Raw genomic sequence first — 14,514 nt, 5'->3', positions numbered from 1 at the left:
TGGGGCTGGTATTTATGTTTAGCATTGTGGATGGTTTAAATTCCTGCAGACCTTAAATTGTTCATCAGCATTGGTGCCATGCCCCACTGATCCCTGCCTTTTAAGTTTTGTCTGAGTGAAACAGCCTAAGTAGAATTTTTTTGCGTAGCAGTCAGTGATTATGTTGTGTTAGTCACCCTTGAAAATGTTGTTCATTATTATCTTGTAGCATTCTGTATGGTTTGTAACTCTTCAATGCTGAGCGCATTCTTGTGGTAAACCATAGATGGACAATAGCTTTAACAGGCTCTTTTCAACAGCACAGTCAAACATTTCAAAATGTGTATAACTGACTGCTAGGGGATGACCATGGATTTTCTCTGGTTACATTTATTTTATAATGTACCATAAACTATAGTAAGAAGCATTTGTTAACAGCAATGAATATAAGTTAGTGGTGAACATTTTTTCATTATTCTTTCACGGGATGTGGGTGTCACTGTATGGCCAGCATTTATTGCCCATCCCTAATTGCCCTTGAGAAGGTGGTGGTGAGCTGTGCCCTTGAACTACTGCAATCCATGTGGTGTAGGTGCCCATACAGTGCTGTTAGGGAGGGAGTTTAGGGATTTTGATCCAGCAACAGTGAAGGAACACCGATCTATTTCCAAGTCAGGATGGTGAGTAGCTTGGAAGGGAACTTGCAGGTGGTGGTGTTCCCATGCATCTGCCCTTGTCCTTCTAGGTGGTAAAAGCTTGGAAGGTGCTGCCAAAGGAACCTAGAGTCACTTCAGTGCATCTTGTAGATGTTACGCACTGCTGCCACTGCAGTGGAGGAGGAGGAAGTGAATGTTGAAGGTGGTGGATAGGGGACTAATCAAGTGGGCTGCTTTGTCCTGGAGGGTGTCGAGCTTCTTGAGTGTTGTTGGAGTTGCACTCATCCAGCCACGTGGAGAGCATTGCATCACACTCCTGACTTGTGCCTTGTAGGTAGTAGACAGGCTTTGGACAGTGATGTCAAGGGCAGTCACTCTCACTTCACCTCTGAAATTAAGCTATTTTGTCCTTGTTTGAACCAAAGCTGTAACGAGATCAGGAGTTGAGTGGCCTTGGCAGAATCCAAACTGAGCATCAATGAGCAGATTATTGATAAGCAAATGCCGCTTGACGACATGGACAGTTGATGACACTGTCCATTGTTTTACTGATGATTGAGAGTAGACTGATGGGGCTGTAATTGTCTGGGTTGGATTTGTCCTGCTTTTTGGGGACAGGACATACCTGGGCAATTTTCCACATTGCTGGGTAGAGGCGCGGCAAGCTTTCGAGCACAAGTCCTCAGCACTATTGCTGGAATATTGTCAGGGCCCAAAGCTTTTGCAGTATCCAGGGCCTTCAGCCGTGTCTTGATATCACACGGAGTGAATCGAATTGGCTGAAACCTGGCATCTGTAATGCTGGATCCTTGGGACGAGACCGAGGTGTATGCCCCATTTTAAGTTGTTTCGCACTTCTGGCTGAAGATGACTGCAAATGTTACTTAACATCTTAAAAACATGGTACAAATATTCTGAAGGTCTCCAATAATACCCCTGCACTCACCAATCTATGAACAGGAAGAGACAAGTCCCGAAATCCTCAGTTTTTTTTTCTAGTAGTGCAAGTTGACCATGGGGAAGGAATTTGAGTTGGAACCTAACTGCTTTGGATCTTCTCCCCTTTCCAATACTTCTTCAGCCACTCCTCCCACTCTGATGATGCAGCTCCCTGACAGACAGCTCACTCATTGTGCATGATACTTACATGGTGCAGACATGCTTATTGTATAAGACAGGGCAATTTCTGTGCCTTCCCAAGTGGTGTGGCAAGGCGATATTGAACCATTTACAAGTTTACAACACGAGAGTTGTAGGAGTATGAAATCTTTGCCCTTGGGAGTAGCTCATGCTGGTACTATTTTTTAAGAAAGAAAGATTGAATCCATTTCTGAAGCAGAGGAACATACAGGGCTATGGGCAGGAAGCAGAGCAGTGGATTAGCTTGCCTTGTTCTACAAACTGCCAAGGAATAAGTGAACAGGAGTAGGCCATTCAGCCCCTGAGGCCTGTTAATCGTTGAACTAGATTATGGCGTATGTGCACTTCAGATTCATTTACCCACCCTAATTAGTTCTATATCACTTGCTCAACTAAAATCTATCTAGTTCTGAAATTTTTAATGGACCAAGGCCTGACCTTTGAGGGAGAGAGTTTCAGATTTGCATCACCACAGACGTGGCCGGCCAAGTGCTCCCCTTTAGCTGTAGGCTTTTTCAGTTCTTTAGGGAGTTTGAACTTGCACTCTCTTTGGTTCTGCTGCTGGATTAATAACAATGTATACAATGTTACATCTGCAAGAATAGTGACAAGTGAAATCAGGAAAGAGACCATTGTTTCAAATGTAGCACTGCAGGAGATGATGACAGTGGTAGTTTGTTCTGGAAGTTTCAGCAACTTGGTCTGTCTGAAAACATCTAAGCAGCAACTGCTGTTAATTGAAGTGTGATCATTTTACACATAGCATTCATAAAAGCAGTCTGAAGCAGTCCATGTCCAAATGCAGCAAGACCTGGACAATATCCTGGCTTGGGCTGACAAGTGGTAAGTGACATTCGTGCCACATAAGTGTCAGGCAATGACCGTCTCCAACAAGACAGAATCCAACCATCGCTCCTCAATGTTCAATGGCATTACCATCACTGAATCCCCCACTATCAATATCCTGGGGGTTACCATTGACCCGAAACTGAACTGGACTAGCCATATAAATACTGTGGCTACATGAGCAGGTCAGAGGCTATGAATCATATGACAAGTAACTCACCTCCTGACTCCCCAAAGCCTGTCCACCATCTACAAGGCACAAGTCAGGAGTGTGATGGAATATCCTCCACTTGCCTGAATGAGTGCAACTCCCGCAACACTCAAGAAGTTTGACGTCGTCCAGGACAAAGCTTGATTGGCACCACATTCACAAACATTCACTTCCTCCACCTCTGACACACAGTAGCAGCAGTGTGTACCATTTACAAGATGCACTGCAGGAACTCATCAAGGCTCCTTAGACAGCATCTTCCAAACCCATGACACTACCATCTAGAAGTCCAAGGGCAGCAGATAGATGGGAACACCACTACCTGGAAGTTCCCCTCCAAGTCACTCACCATCCTCACTTGGAAATATATCGCCATTCCTTCACTATCGCTGGGTCAAAATCCTGGAAAAATAAGAAATTTTCCACATCTCCCCACCCCTAGTTTCTTCATCACTTAGCTTATCATCTTAGTTGAGGCTCTTGAGTTGACTTCATCGTAGCTGAGCTAAAACGTAAAACAGCAAGGATTACTAATCAGTTATCTCTGCTGAAAAATAGATGTCTCAGGAAGTGCAGTGAGGGCCAATTGGATTAGCATTCAGTGATTGAATAGTCAATTGACACATCACCTCGGTTCATACATGATGAAAATGGCTGCTTAGGGTGAAATGCCATATATTGACTTTTCCCATTAAGATCAGCTCTCTCCCTCCTCTCCCTGTCCTGCACCATTCACCCCCATTCTTTAATGGATTTTGGAGCCTACTTACCATGAGGAGTTTTTGACAGAAAATTCTGGTCAGCTACAGGGCTTTGCTTTTGGTTACCCCTCCCGGCTGGTGTACAGGAGTGAAACTGGCCGAAAGATATGGGTGGAACTCACAAGTGTGATGCATAAACACCAGCTCCTGCCCTCAAGGGGGTGGGTGGGGTGTATAAATTAGTATTAATTTCATGTTTGCTGATGTGCGACCACCGCATTTATCTCTGTGCATTCTGCCAAAATGTATGCATTGCCAAATATTTCTAAGCACAAAGTGCTTTGGAAATACTTTTCACAAATGCATTTAGTCCATAAAACAGTGCAGAACAATATTTGCATTCATGTAAAGTCACCTCCATTAGTTACAATTACACATTTTAAGCCCGCGTATCCCTTCTTCTCTGGAAGTTGATATGTCTTTTGTTCTTTCGGAACATTCTTGATTATTGAATGGACTGACATTTCAATGCACATGTTTTTCTAATAAAAGTGGGATAATTGGCTTTAATTTAGTTTTTTTAGTGACTTCAATGACATATGAGAAACCATTCTCTTCCATTGTGCTTTTCCCCCTCAACCCCTCTCTTGCCTTACTCCCACTCAAAGACTAGCATTTATATAGCACCTTTCACAAGCTTCAGACATTACAGCCAGTAAAGCACTTTTTGAAATGCAGCCACTAGTGTAATGCAGGAAACTTGGATGCGGATGTGTGTGCAGCAAGATCCCACAAACAGCATTGCAATAATGACCAGATTTTTTTAAAGTGGCATTGGTCGAGGTTACCAGGGTAACTCCCCTGCTTTTCTTCAAAATAGTGCAGTGGGATCATTCACACTTGGTGCCCCATCGCCCTGTAAAGTGCTTTAAGTGTGGGAGCGATTTAGAGATATGGTATGGTGTTATAGTGACAGCGCTGACTGTATGTTTGCTGGCATTTATTGGGTCTTAGACGATAACTTGAACCCATGAATGGCATATGCTGCATAACCACAAACAGAACAAGACACATTTATCTGCTTTCTGTGTAAATTTGTTAATCAGCATTGGAACAATGCTTTGGATGGAGTGAAACTAATTTAATTGTCATATGAAACCGACATGTCACACTGTTTATTTTATGGAACTTGTGCATATTTATCAAGAAGAGATGTAACACCTGTTAATAAGGCCGCAAGAAATGTAAGCAAAGCATGGGTTCATTTCTAGAGGAATAGAACTGAAAAGCAGATAAGTTATGTTAAATTTTTTTAATTCATGCACAGGATGAGAGTGTTGCTAGCAAGGCCAGTTAAATGTTGCCCATCCCTAATTACCCTTGAGAACTCTTATAGAGCCTTGCTAGATCACACTTGGATGGGGGTGGGGGGGGGGGGGGCAGCAGCCATTGCAAAAAAACTGAAGTCTGAATTCTGAAACTTTAGAATGACATCATTATGAGCATGAGCAACTTGACCGAGTGCTCGCGGGGGGACTTCAAATTCAACTGTTCAGAAAGGCAAGCTCCAGGGCCACGACCTTGCGATGCGGGTTGAGGTCTCGCGACAGATGCGTGAGCGGAGCACGCAAATCTGTGCGGCCCCGAGGGAGCAATGGTGCTGCAGAAGCAGAACAGTGGGATGGGACTCAGGAGGCTGAGACCAGACCGAGAGCTGAGGGCAAACCATGGGTAACAACTACCCTTTTGAGTTTGACATCTTTTAGCAGGTGAGTGAGAGTGGGATCATTTTACTGTAGTCTCTTTTGGAAGTTAATTGTGGACGAATGGTGAAGGGAGTAGGGGAATGGTGGCTGCGCTTGGCTGAAGGTTCACCTAGGGCAGCAAATACACTTCCGGCCCTGGGTCTCCATGTTATAAAAAGGAAACAGAGGTGCTGACGCAAAGAAGATTTATTAGAATGATACCTAAACTGAGAGGTTGTACCTATCGGGGAAGAGAATGTGGCTTGTTTTCCAAAAAAAGAGACAACTGAGGGTTGATCTGATTGAGGTCTTCAGGATTATGAAAGGGTTTGACAGGATAAATATAGAGTTGTTGTTTCCACTTGCAGGCAAGAGCAAATTAGGAGCTATAAATACAAGATAGTAATTTAAGAAGTGTCATATTTGACTCAAAACGTTAACTCTGTTTCTCTCTCCACTGAAGCTACTGGACCTGCTGAGTGTTGCCAGCACTTTCTGTTCTTATAACTAATAAATCCAATTGGAAAGTCAAGAGAAACTTCTTTGCCTAGAGAGTGGAACATGCTATCATGGGGAGTAGATGAGACAAGTGGCATAGGTGCATTCAAGAGGAAGAAGCTAGTGAGCACATGAGGGGAATGAGGGGAAAAAGGAATAGAAGGTCATGTTGATGGGCTTAGATGAAAAGAGGTGTGTTGGAGGCTTGACTGGAGTAGACATGTTGGACCGAATGGCCTGTTTCTGTCCTGTAAATACTTTTTAACACTTTGTAACTTCAGCAGTAGACAATTACTCCCTCAATTCCTATAAATTCCAAACCTTCATGACGCTACACCAATCTTTCACCCAAGGGGAGGGACTGCATCTTGCACATTGACTGCTCACATTACAGTCAACCTTGCCTTTGTTGTAAGCTCAATTGGAATAGTTCACTCAATTTAGCCAAGTTTTGTAAGTGGATTTTGTCAATGTTCTTTATGAAATATTATCAAGGTTGGGGAACAGAGGAATGTGGCTTTAACTGTTAAAACAGTGTTGATTCACTCACGAGACTGGGGGCAATATTGTCAAATAGGAGGGTGGTGGACACCAGTTCCATGATGAGGAGTTAAAGTCAAGGGTTAAGGAATTAGTTGGTGCCCCTGATGAATATTCTCTCAAGCTATTGACTTAGTGTAGTCTGTTTTGTCTCATAATCAAGGGCATGTAACCACATCCAGTCCAGTACCATTAAATTTCTTAATTTCAAGCTATATAAATGGAAGAAAAAAATAATAAATCCAGTTAAATGTGTCTGAATTTTTTGGGTTTAGATTACTGAGGACGTTTATTGACAGAAATTCTTGGGAGATGAAAATAGTCTAATGATTTCTGATAAAGCGAATCTCTGTTTCTGGTACCCAATCAGTCACAAATGTTAAACCATCACGGTTGTTAGTTATTCATTAAGGATGTGATAAAGTATTGATTAAATATGTTCCGTTGGTATGCACCATCCATTGTGACAATTAAGACCATAAACTACTACCAGAAATTTGTGGGAATATGTCAAGGACACATCAGAAAAATTTCAAGGCCATACGTGTATTTATAGTTTAAAGGTTTAATTTATAGGTTTAGTTTATTATAACTTGCTGAACATCACAGCCCAGCATTTGAACTGTAATGACTGATTTCTTCAAATATCCTGGCAAAGAAAAGAAAACTTGTAATTATATAGTGCCTGGTTATATCCACAAGATGTCTTAAATGCTTCACAAGCAATAATTTACCACTAAGTTACTGCATTAATATGCTAAGATCATTTGATTATTAGACTTTTGGCATTTAACATCATACTTAATTAACTGAAACCTTAACCTGTGAGAAATTCAAGTTAGCCCAAGGATATACTAAAAATGTATCTATAAGGTAAGTTGTTAGTTCAACTTTGGAAGATGCAACTCTTGGGGCAGGATTTTCCCTTCATCGGCCCAGGAATGGCTGTGAAACGGATCGCTACCCACGACCGTGTTCCGACTGCGATTTCAGGCTGCCGGCCAGTTAAGGCCCACCCAGCATGAAACGCGGCTCCGCACTGGCCGGGAAGGGCTGCGAGGGGGTGGGCGATTGCCTGTAGGCCACCGGTCCCAAATGGAGACCCAGTGGCTGGTTTAAAAGTGGCCCTGTCTGCCACAGAGGATGTCCCCTGAACCTTCGCGATAGACCTGAGTGCAGCTGGGCACGGCAGGTCGGGTGGGCACTCGGCACCACCCGCTTTGCAGATGAGTGCCTTGCGGTCCTCCTGGAGGAGGTGGTTGCCAGGAGGGACACCCTTGTCCCCAGGGATCGGAGGAGGAGGCAGCACTGGTGAGCAGCTGTGACGTGGTGCGGTACACATGGGTGCAGTGCTGGAGACGCTTCAATGACCTGCTGCACTCAGGAAGGGTGGGTACCGTATTGGTGTGGGTCAGTGCGCAGACCTTGTGCTGAGATCTGGCTGTGCGCCGCCCCCCCCCACCACCACCATGGACCTCGGGTGCTAGAGTCTGATGGCTAAATGGCTGGAGCCATGGAGCTTGAGAACCAGCATGCCCCATGTACAACCGGGCGTGCAGAGGCAGGAATGCCAGACGAAGGTAAGAGTGCAGTGCACAGAGGTGAGAATTTCGGCTTGCGCAACCATTCTAGTGTAGTCTCTTCATCAATGTGAGTGTCGAGCCTGGATTCCCCACTGATCATTGGAAGATAATGGCATCATGATGCAGATCTCCATCGTCTCACCAGGGTGCCTGGCGTGCACAGTGACAGTGTGATGACTAATGACATGTCCCTGTTCTTCCTTTTAGGTTCGCTAGCTGGCATTCACTCTCCGGACCACCGGGCACCATTTGCACCTGCATCACACTCGCTTTCTGAAGCAGGCACTAGCGGAGATACCAGCACATCGGTGGACATTAGAGCAGTGGCTGTTATCTCAGTGCACATTGATGAGGGCACTTCATACTTGCTTGAGGTGCAGGCGGAAGCAGAGAGTGCCCAGGGCACAAGTAGTCGGAGGGCTGTTGGAGACCAGGATGATGCTCAGTCGAAGGTTGACGATGAGCCTCCGAGGTCACTCATTAGGTGGCAGACGCTGGATGTCCAGTGAGATGTGCAGGAGGATCTGGGGGAGATCCATGAGGGCCTGCATGCCATGGTCTCTGTTGTGGATAAGTCCATGCGGAGATGAAGCACTGCATTGACCCTCATGGCTGAGCACACTCCTCCTCCTTTGACAGAGTGGCAACTCTCATGGAGAGGCAGCTCCAGAGACAGAATCAGGGGTTCCTGGGATTGCGCTCTGACCTGCAAGTCCTCACACAGGCACTGAGCTTAGGTGGTCAGTGCCATTTGGGAGATGGATAAGGCACCCAGTATCCCAGCTAGGTGCCTATTCATCAATGGTGAGCAGGGAGTTTCGGAGTGACCTCATGTTGGTGCACAAGCTGCATGTCGTCTCTGCAGGCTTCCCTCAGGGTACTCAGGATGATAGCAGCAGCCCCTCTGCCCCTCTGCCACTGACCATGGCATCTGATGAGGCTGCAGAGACTGGGGAGATGCCAGTCGTGGCACTGGCCACATCCTTCCAGGCGGGGCCAGCACAGGCTCCACAGGCCAGAGGACGACTGCCAAAGTCATCAAGGCCAACAAGACAGCAGAGTCAGCAGGCTGGCTCCAATGCCGGTGCCAGTGATGGGGGAGCACCTAGATGTTGCACTCGCAAATGTAAGTTAAACATAAGAAGCAGGGCAGGAGTAGGCCAATTGACCCCTCAAGCCTGCCCCATCATTCAATAAGATCATGGCTGATCTAACCCAGGCCTCCACTCCTCTTTTGTGCCAACTCTTCATAATCCTCAACTCCCCGATATTTCAAAAATCTATCTATCTCCTCTTTAAATACTTCCAGAGATCTAGCCTCCACAACTCCCTGGGGTAGAGAATTCCAGATATTCACTACCTTCTGAGAGAAGAAATTCCTTCGCATCTCAGTTTTAAATGAGTGTTCCCTTATTCTGTAGCTATGTCCCCTAGTTCGAGTGGAAATATCTACCCTGTCAAGCCCCCTCAGAATCTTGTACGTTTCAATAAAATCACTCCTCATTCTCCTGAACTCTAATGAATAACGGCCTAACCTGTTTAGCTGTTCTTGATAAATCAACCCCCTTCATCCCAGGAATCAGCCAAGTGAATCTCTTTTGAAGTGCCTCCAATGCCAGTATATCCTTTCTTAAACACAGGGACCAAAACTGTACACAGTACTCCAAGTATGGCTTCACCAACACCCTGTACAGTTGTAACAAGATTTCCCTATTTTTAAACTACAACCCCCTAGCAATACAGGCCAAAATTCCATTTGCCTTCTTAATTACTTGCTGCATCTGCATGCTAATTTTGTGTTTCATGCACAAGAACACCCAGATCCCTCTGTGCTGCACTTTTTTGGAGTCTCTCTCCATTTAAATAATAGTCTGCCTTTTGATTTTTCCTACCAAAGTGCATGACCTCACACTTTCCTACATTAAACTCCATCTGCCAGGTTTTTGCCCACTCACTCAACCTGTCTATATCCCCTTGCAGATTCCTTTTGTCCTCATCACAACATGCCCTCTGGAGTCATCCATTAGGCAGCACCATGAGCACAAGAAGGACAAGTCACTGGTGACTTTATGTTCATTTTTGTTTACTTTATGCATATGGGCCTGGTGTTGAATGCCAGAAACATTTCTGTCAAGCTTTTTGAACTGTCAGAATAACATATATTGTGTTTTTGTTGTCATTGCCTGCTTCGCCTTTTTATTTCATCGGTGCGGGGAACGCCAGTATGTAATGCTGGATGTAGGTGCCTCTGAACTTTATTGCACAGACACTGAGTGTTCTTTGTGTTCAAATCAAAGAGTCCTTTCAGACATCCAGGGTGGAGGCGGCAGCACTGGCATGTAGTTAAAGCTGATCTTTGATAACCTAGCCGAAGGAGCATTGGATCAAGGTGTCCCTGCCTCCCAGGAGGTTACCGACGTCTGCCCCCACACCCTCACCATGCTGCTCTTCTGACTTACTACTGGACTTAACCTCTGTGGCCTGTGGAGCTGCCTCAAGATCCTCTTCCTCCATTGGGTCCCTCCTTGCCTGTGCCAGATTGTGGAAAGTGCAGCATGCAACCATGATCAGTGGCACCCACTCTGGGGGATATTGTAGTGCTCCCCCTGAATGGTGCAGGCATTGGAAGCACATCTTAGAAGACCTATGGTCCTCTCTACCACCACCCTTATGGAAGCATGACTCATATTGTAATGCTGCTCTGCCTCAATCCTTGGGTGGCAGAGAGGCATCATGAGCCACCTTTTCAAGGGATAGACCCTCTTACCCAGCAGCCATCCATCTAGTCAGGCTGGAGCACTGAAGACCCTTGGCACCTGGGAGTGTCTCAGGATGTAGGCGTCATGGGAGCTGCCTGGGTACCTTGCACAGACTTGCAGAATCTGCATCCTGTGATCACACACTATCTGCACGTTCATGGAGTGGAAGCCCTTCCTGTTGACGAAGGCACTGGGCTCACCTGCTGGTGCCCTGATGGCCACATGTGTACAGTCTATAGCACCCTGGACACGGGGGAAGCCAGCAATGGCCTCGAAGCCTCTGGCTCACTCAGTCTGTCTGGCCTTGTCTGTACGATAAAGAATGAAGGTCAGTACCCACCTGAACAGGACTTCTGTTACCAGCTCGACATAACTGTGGACAGCTGATTGGGAGACTCCACACAGATCCCCCACTGAGCCCTGGAAAGAGCCGGAGGCATAGAAGTTGAGGGCCACTGTGACCTTCAGAGCCACTGACATGGGGTGTCCACCCACACATTCGGAGCTGATCTCAGGCCCGATCATCTGTCAAATGGAGGTCACGCTCTCCCTTGAGAGGCGGAGCCACCTTCGGCACTGCACCTCAGGCATATTGAGGTAGTTGCATCACCGCCTGTAAACCCTGGCAGCAGGATAGTGGCGTCATCTGTGGCCCCTTTCCACCTTGGACTATCTGCTGGCCCTGCACCTCTTGTGCCTGCACCTCTCCTCCCACAGGTCGCTCCCCTGGAAGCTGCATAGGGACACCTGGCCTCCTCTCCCTTCTGCCCCTCTCTTCCTCCTCAGAGGAGGTGCCTCCAGCGGAGACCACAATCCCCATTACCAGGGTAAGGGAAGGCTGTCTGATACCTGGAAGGGTCCACACAGTCTGAATCCTCCGAGGGCCTTGCAGATAGCAATAAGTCCTGAACTGAAGCCTGGAAATGCTAAGAATGAAGCCCCGAACAGAGATGAGGCTGCCAAGTACCAATAAGCAACCAGCAGCAAACTGGCAATGCTGCTGACCCTTTTTTATCCCGCCCTTGGATGGGGTTTGTGAAAAAGTTGGCTGGCCGCCTGCCCATTTTGCCCATGCAACAAGCTGGAAATTGTACGGACAGGGAAAAATGGCTTTCAGTTGGACTCTTAAGGGCCTAAGTGGCCACTTAATTGATAGCGGGTGCCGCGTTGGCATCCACGCACACCCGCCACGCAAAATATTGCGCAAGTGCGCGAGTACGTCTGGGCGCACGCCCAATGCCACCGCGCACTATTTTACTCCCAATCAGGTTGGGCGCGCCCCCACCTGGGGATGTATATTTCTGCCCTTGGGTCAATAACTTGCCCATTTGAACTCTTAGCACAGCTAGTAATTTTATAGCCCTTTAGTTCCTGAAGGCAATTGTTTGACATGTTCACAGGCAAAGGATAAGATGTGTAAGCTAACTAATTGTTTACAATATGCGAGGCTAATATAATCGTTAATTGTGAGGTGCTTCATGAGTATTGTAATCCAGACTGACCCAATGGAAATGTTCCCTCTTTCAGTGCCACTTCTCAAAGTAATTGCCAATACAAGATCTCCAAATTGTATAAGGTAGTAGTTTATGTCTTAATTGTCACAATGGGTGGTGGACGCCAATTAATTAAGTGGCCACTTAGGCCCTTAAGAGTCCAAATGAATGCCATTTTTCCCTGCCCGTACATTTAATTTAAATTAATAAATTATTTAATCAACGCTTCATCACATCCATAATGAATAACAAATGAATAACGGGATGGTTTAACATTTGTGACTGACCTGGTACCGGAAACAGAGTTTTGTTTTCTCAGAAATCATCAGGCTATTTCCATCTCCCAAAAAGCAGCTGACTATCCTACATACATCATAAAACTGTGGCCTTGAATAACTACTTCATGCTCTGTTTATAATCAGGTCAACTGTCCTCATATGCAGAATAAGGAGCAAGCATAATGAGGGGGCACAGATTGCAGTTACTATTCGAAGACATAAGGTTGAATTCACAATGATCCTTAAACTAATTGGTTTTGCATTCCAGTCGGCTACCCAGGAAATCTTTTATTTTTAGGCTCTGGATTTTTAGAAAAATGCAGCTTTGAATCTAACAAATGAATAGAATATAAGTAAGTTGTGATTTTATGTTCATTCTTTGTCCTCAGGAAGTGCAGAACTCAAGTGCACACTAGTGGCCAAATGGAACAGTTCACCCGTAGTGGACCTGAACCATTTGACACTTCCATTCCAGGTGGTCTAAAATTCCAACTTTTGGAAACATTCCTGTTATTGTTTCCTTAACTCCCTTCAGACCACTAATGGCATTACAACACTGATTCCATATTTTCATTTTTCACCTACTTAAAAATGGGCGGGTCAGTTACAATCTCGTAAAAATGGGGAAAGTACATCATGCCACGTATTTCTCTCAATTTGTTTCGCAGGGTGCAAGAAAGGGCTGAATGTTCCTGGAATTCAGCATTGCAAAGAGTGTTCCAGGAGGGGTATGCATTTAAAATTTAAAGTCTGGTCTCCTAAAATCAATCCATCACAAAACTCCAGTGAATGTGTGGCAGCATTTTTGTGTTTTGACTCCCTCTTGTCTCTGGGCACATGTCAAAACACCACAGTAAATTTCCACCACACACCCATACCTGAGGCGGTGTAAGCAAATACCTCTCTCCACCCCCACCAAAAGTTTGCCACTGGAATTTCTGGGTTGGTTTGATCACATTTAGTTGATAGCTGTATGGCATCTGTTACCACTTGTTAAACTGTTTTCTTAAAATCATGTCTGCAATGGTTCCAAGCACAGTTTGTCGCGTTTTGTGCTGTTCAACCAGCAGTCGTAATTTACTTGAGTCTCGAGCTTCTTTGAGGAATTTTAAACATAGCTTGAGGAATTTGATGCATAAAGCTAGGAGCACTTAATACTTCAACAAATTGCAGAACTCATTCATTTGCAAAAGTTGCCAATTCTTGGTGCACCACAGAATAACAGAAGTTAGTTTCACATGCACAAATTCTGACATTTCAAGAGCATTGAGTTCTCCCTGTCCCAGGCAAATTTCCTCCCGTAACTAACACCACCAAAAACAGAGTACCTGTTCATTTATCTGAATTGCTGGGTTTTTTTTTTATTCTGTCACGGGATGTGGGTATCGCTGGCTAGGCCAGCATTTATTGCCCATTCCTAATTGCCCTTGCGATGGTGGTGGTGGTGGTAAGCTGCCTTCTTGAACCGCTGCAGTCCGTGTGGTGTATGTACACCCACAGTGCAGTTACGGAGGGAGTTCCAGGATTTTTACCCAGTGACAGTGAAGGAATGGCGAAGTAGTTCCAAGTCAGGATGGTGTGTGCAATATTGCTGTGTACAGTTTGGCTCTTGTATTTGCCTACATAACAGTGGCTACACTTCAAAACTAACTCATTTGGCTTTTTTATCCATTCATGTTGTTGTCACTAGCAAGGCCAAAATTTATCAGCCATCAGTAATTGCCCTTGAGAAGTTGGTGGTGTGCTGCCATCATGAAAAGCTGCAGTTTGTGTAGTGTAGGTAGTCTCACAGTGCTGTAAGATAAAGTGACTTAGAGGGACAAAAACAGAAAATGCTGGAAAAACTCAGCAGGTCTAACAGCATCTGTGGAGAGAAAAACAGAGTTAACATTTCAGTCCGTATGACCCTTCTTCAGTCTTGTGACTTAGAGGGAAACATGCAGGCTGTGGTGTTCATTTGTGCCTGCTACACTTGTTCTTCCAGGTGTTAGAAGTCACAGGTTAATTGGAAGGTGCTATAGTAAAAGCCTTGGCAAGTTGTTGCAGTTCATCTTGGAGATCGGTACACACTGCAGCCATGATGCG

General features: G+C 45.4%; 1 protein-coding gene across 5 annotated transcripts in view; it reads left to right on the top strand.

The window, feature by feature from the left end:
- LOC121289206 (choline transporter-like protein 3) overlaps positions 1 to 14,514 on the top strand; it is a 96,527-nt gene that overhangs the window by 19,697 nt on the left and 62,316 nt on the right. The window lies entirely within an intron of this gene.

This window comes from Carcharodon carcharias, chromosome 16 (genome assembly GCF_017639515.1).
Source record: "Carcharodon carcharias isolate sCarCar2 chromosome 16, sCarCar2.pri, whole genome shotgun sequence".
Lineage (NCBI taxonomy): Eukaryota > Metazoa > Chordata > Chondrichthyes > Lamniformes > Lamnidae > Carcharodon > Carcharodon carcharias.
This window is presented reverse-complemented; position numbering and strand designations above follow the sequence as displayed.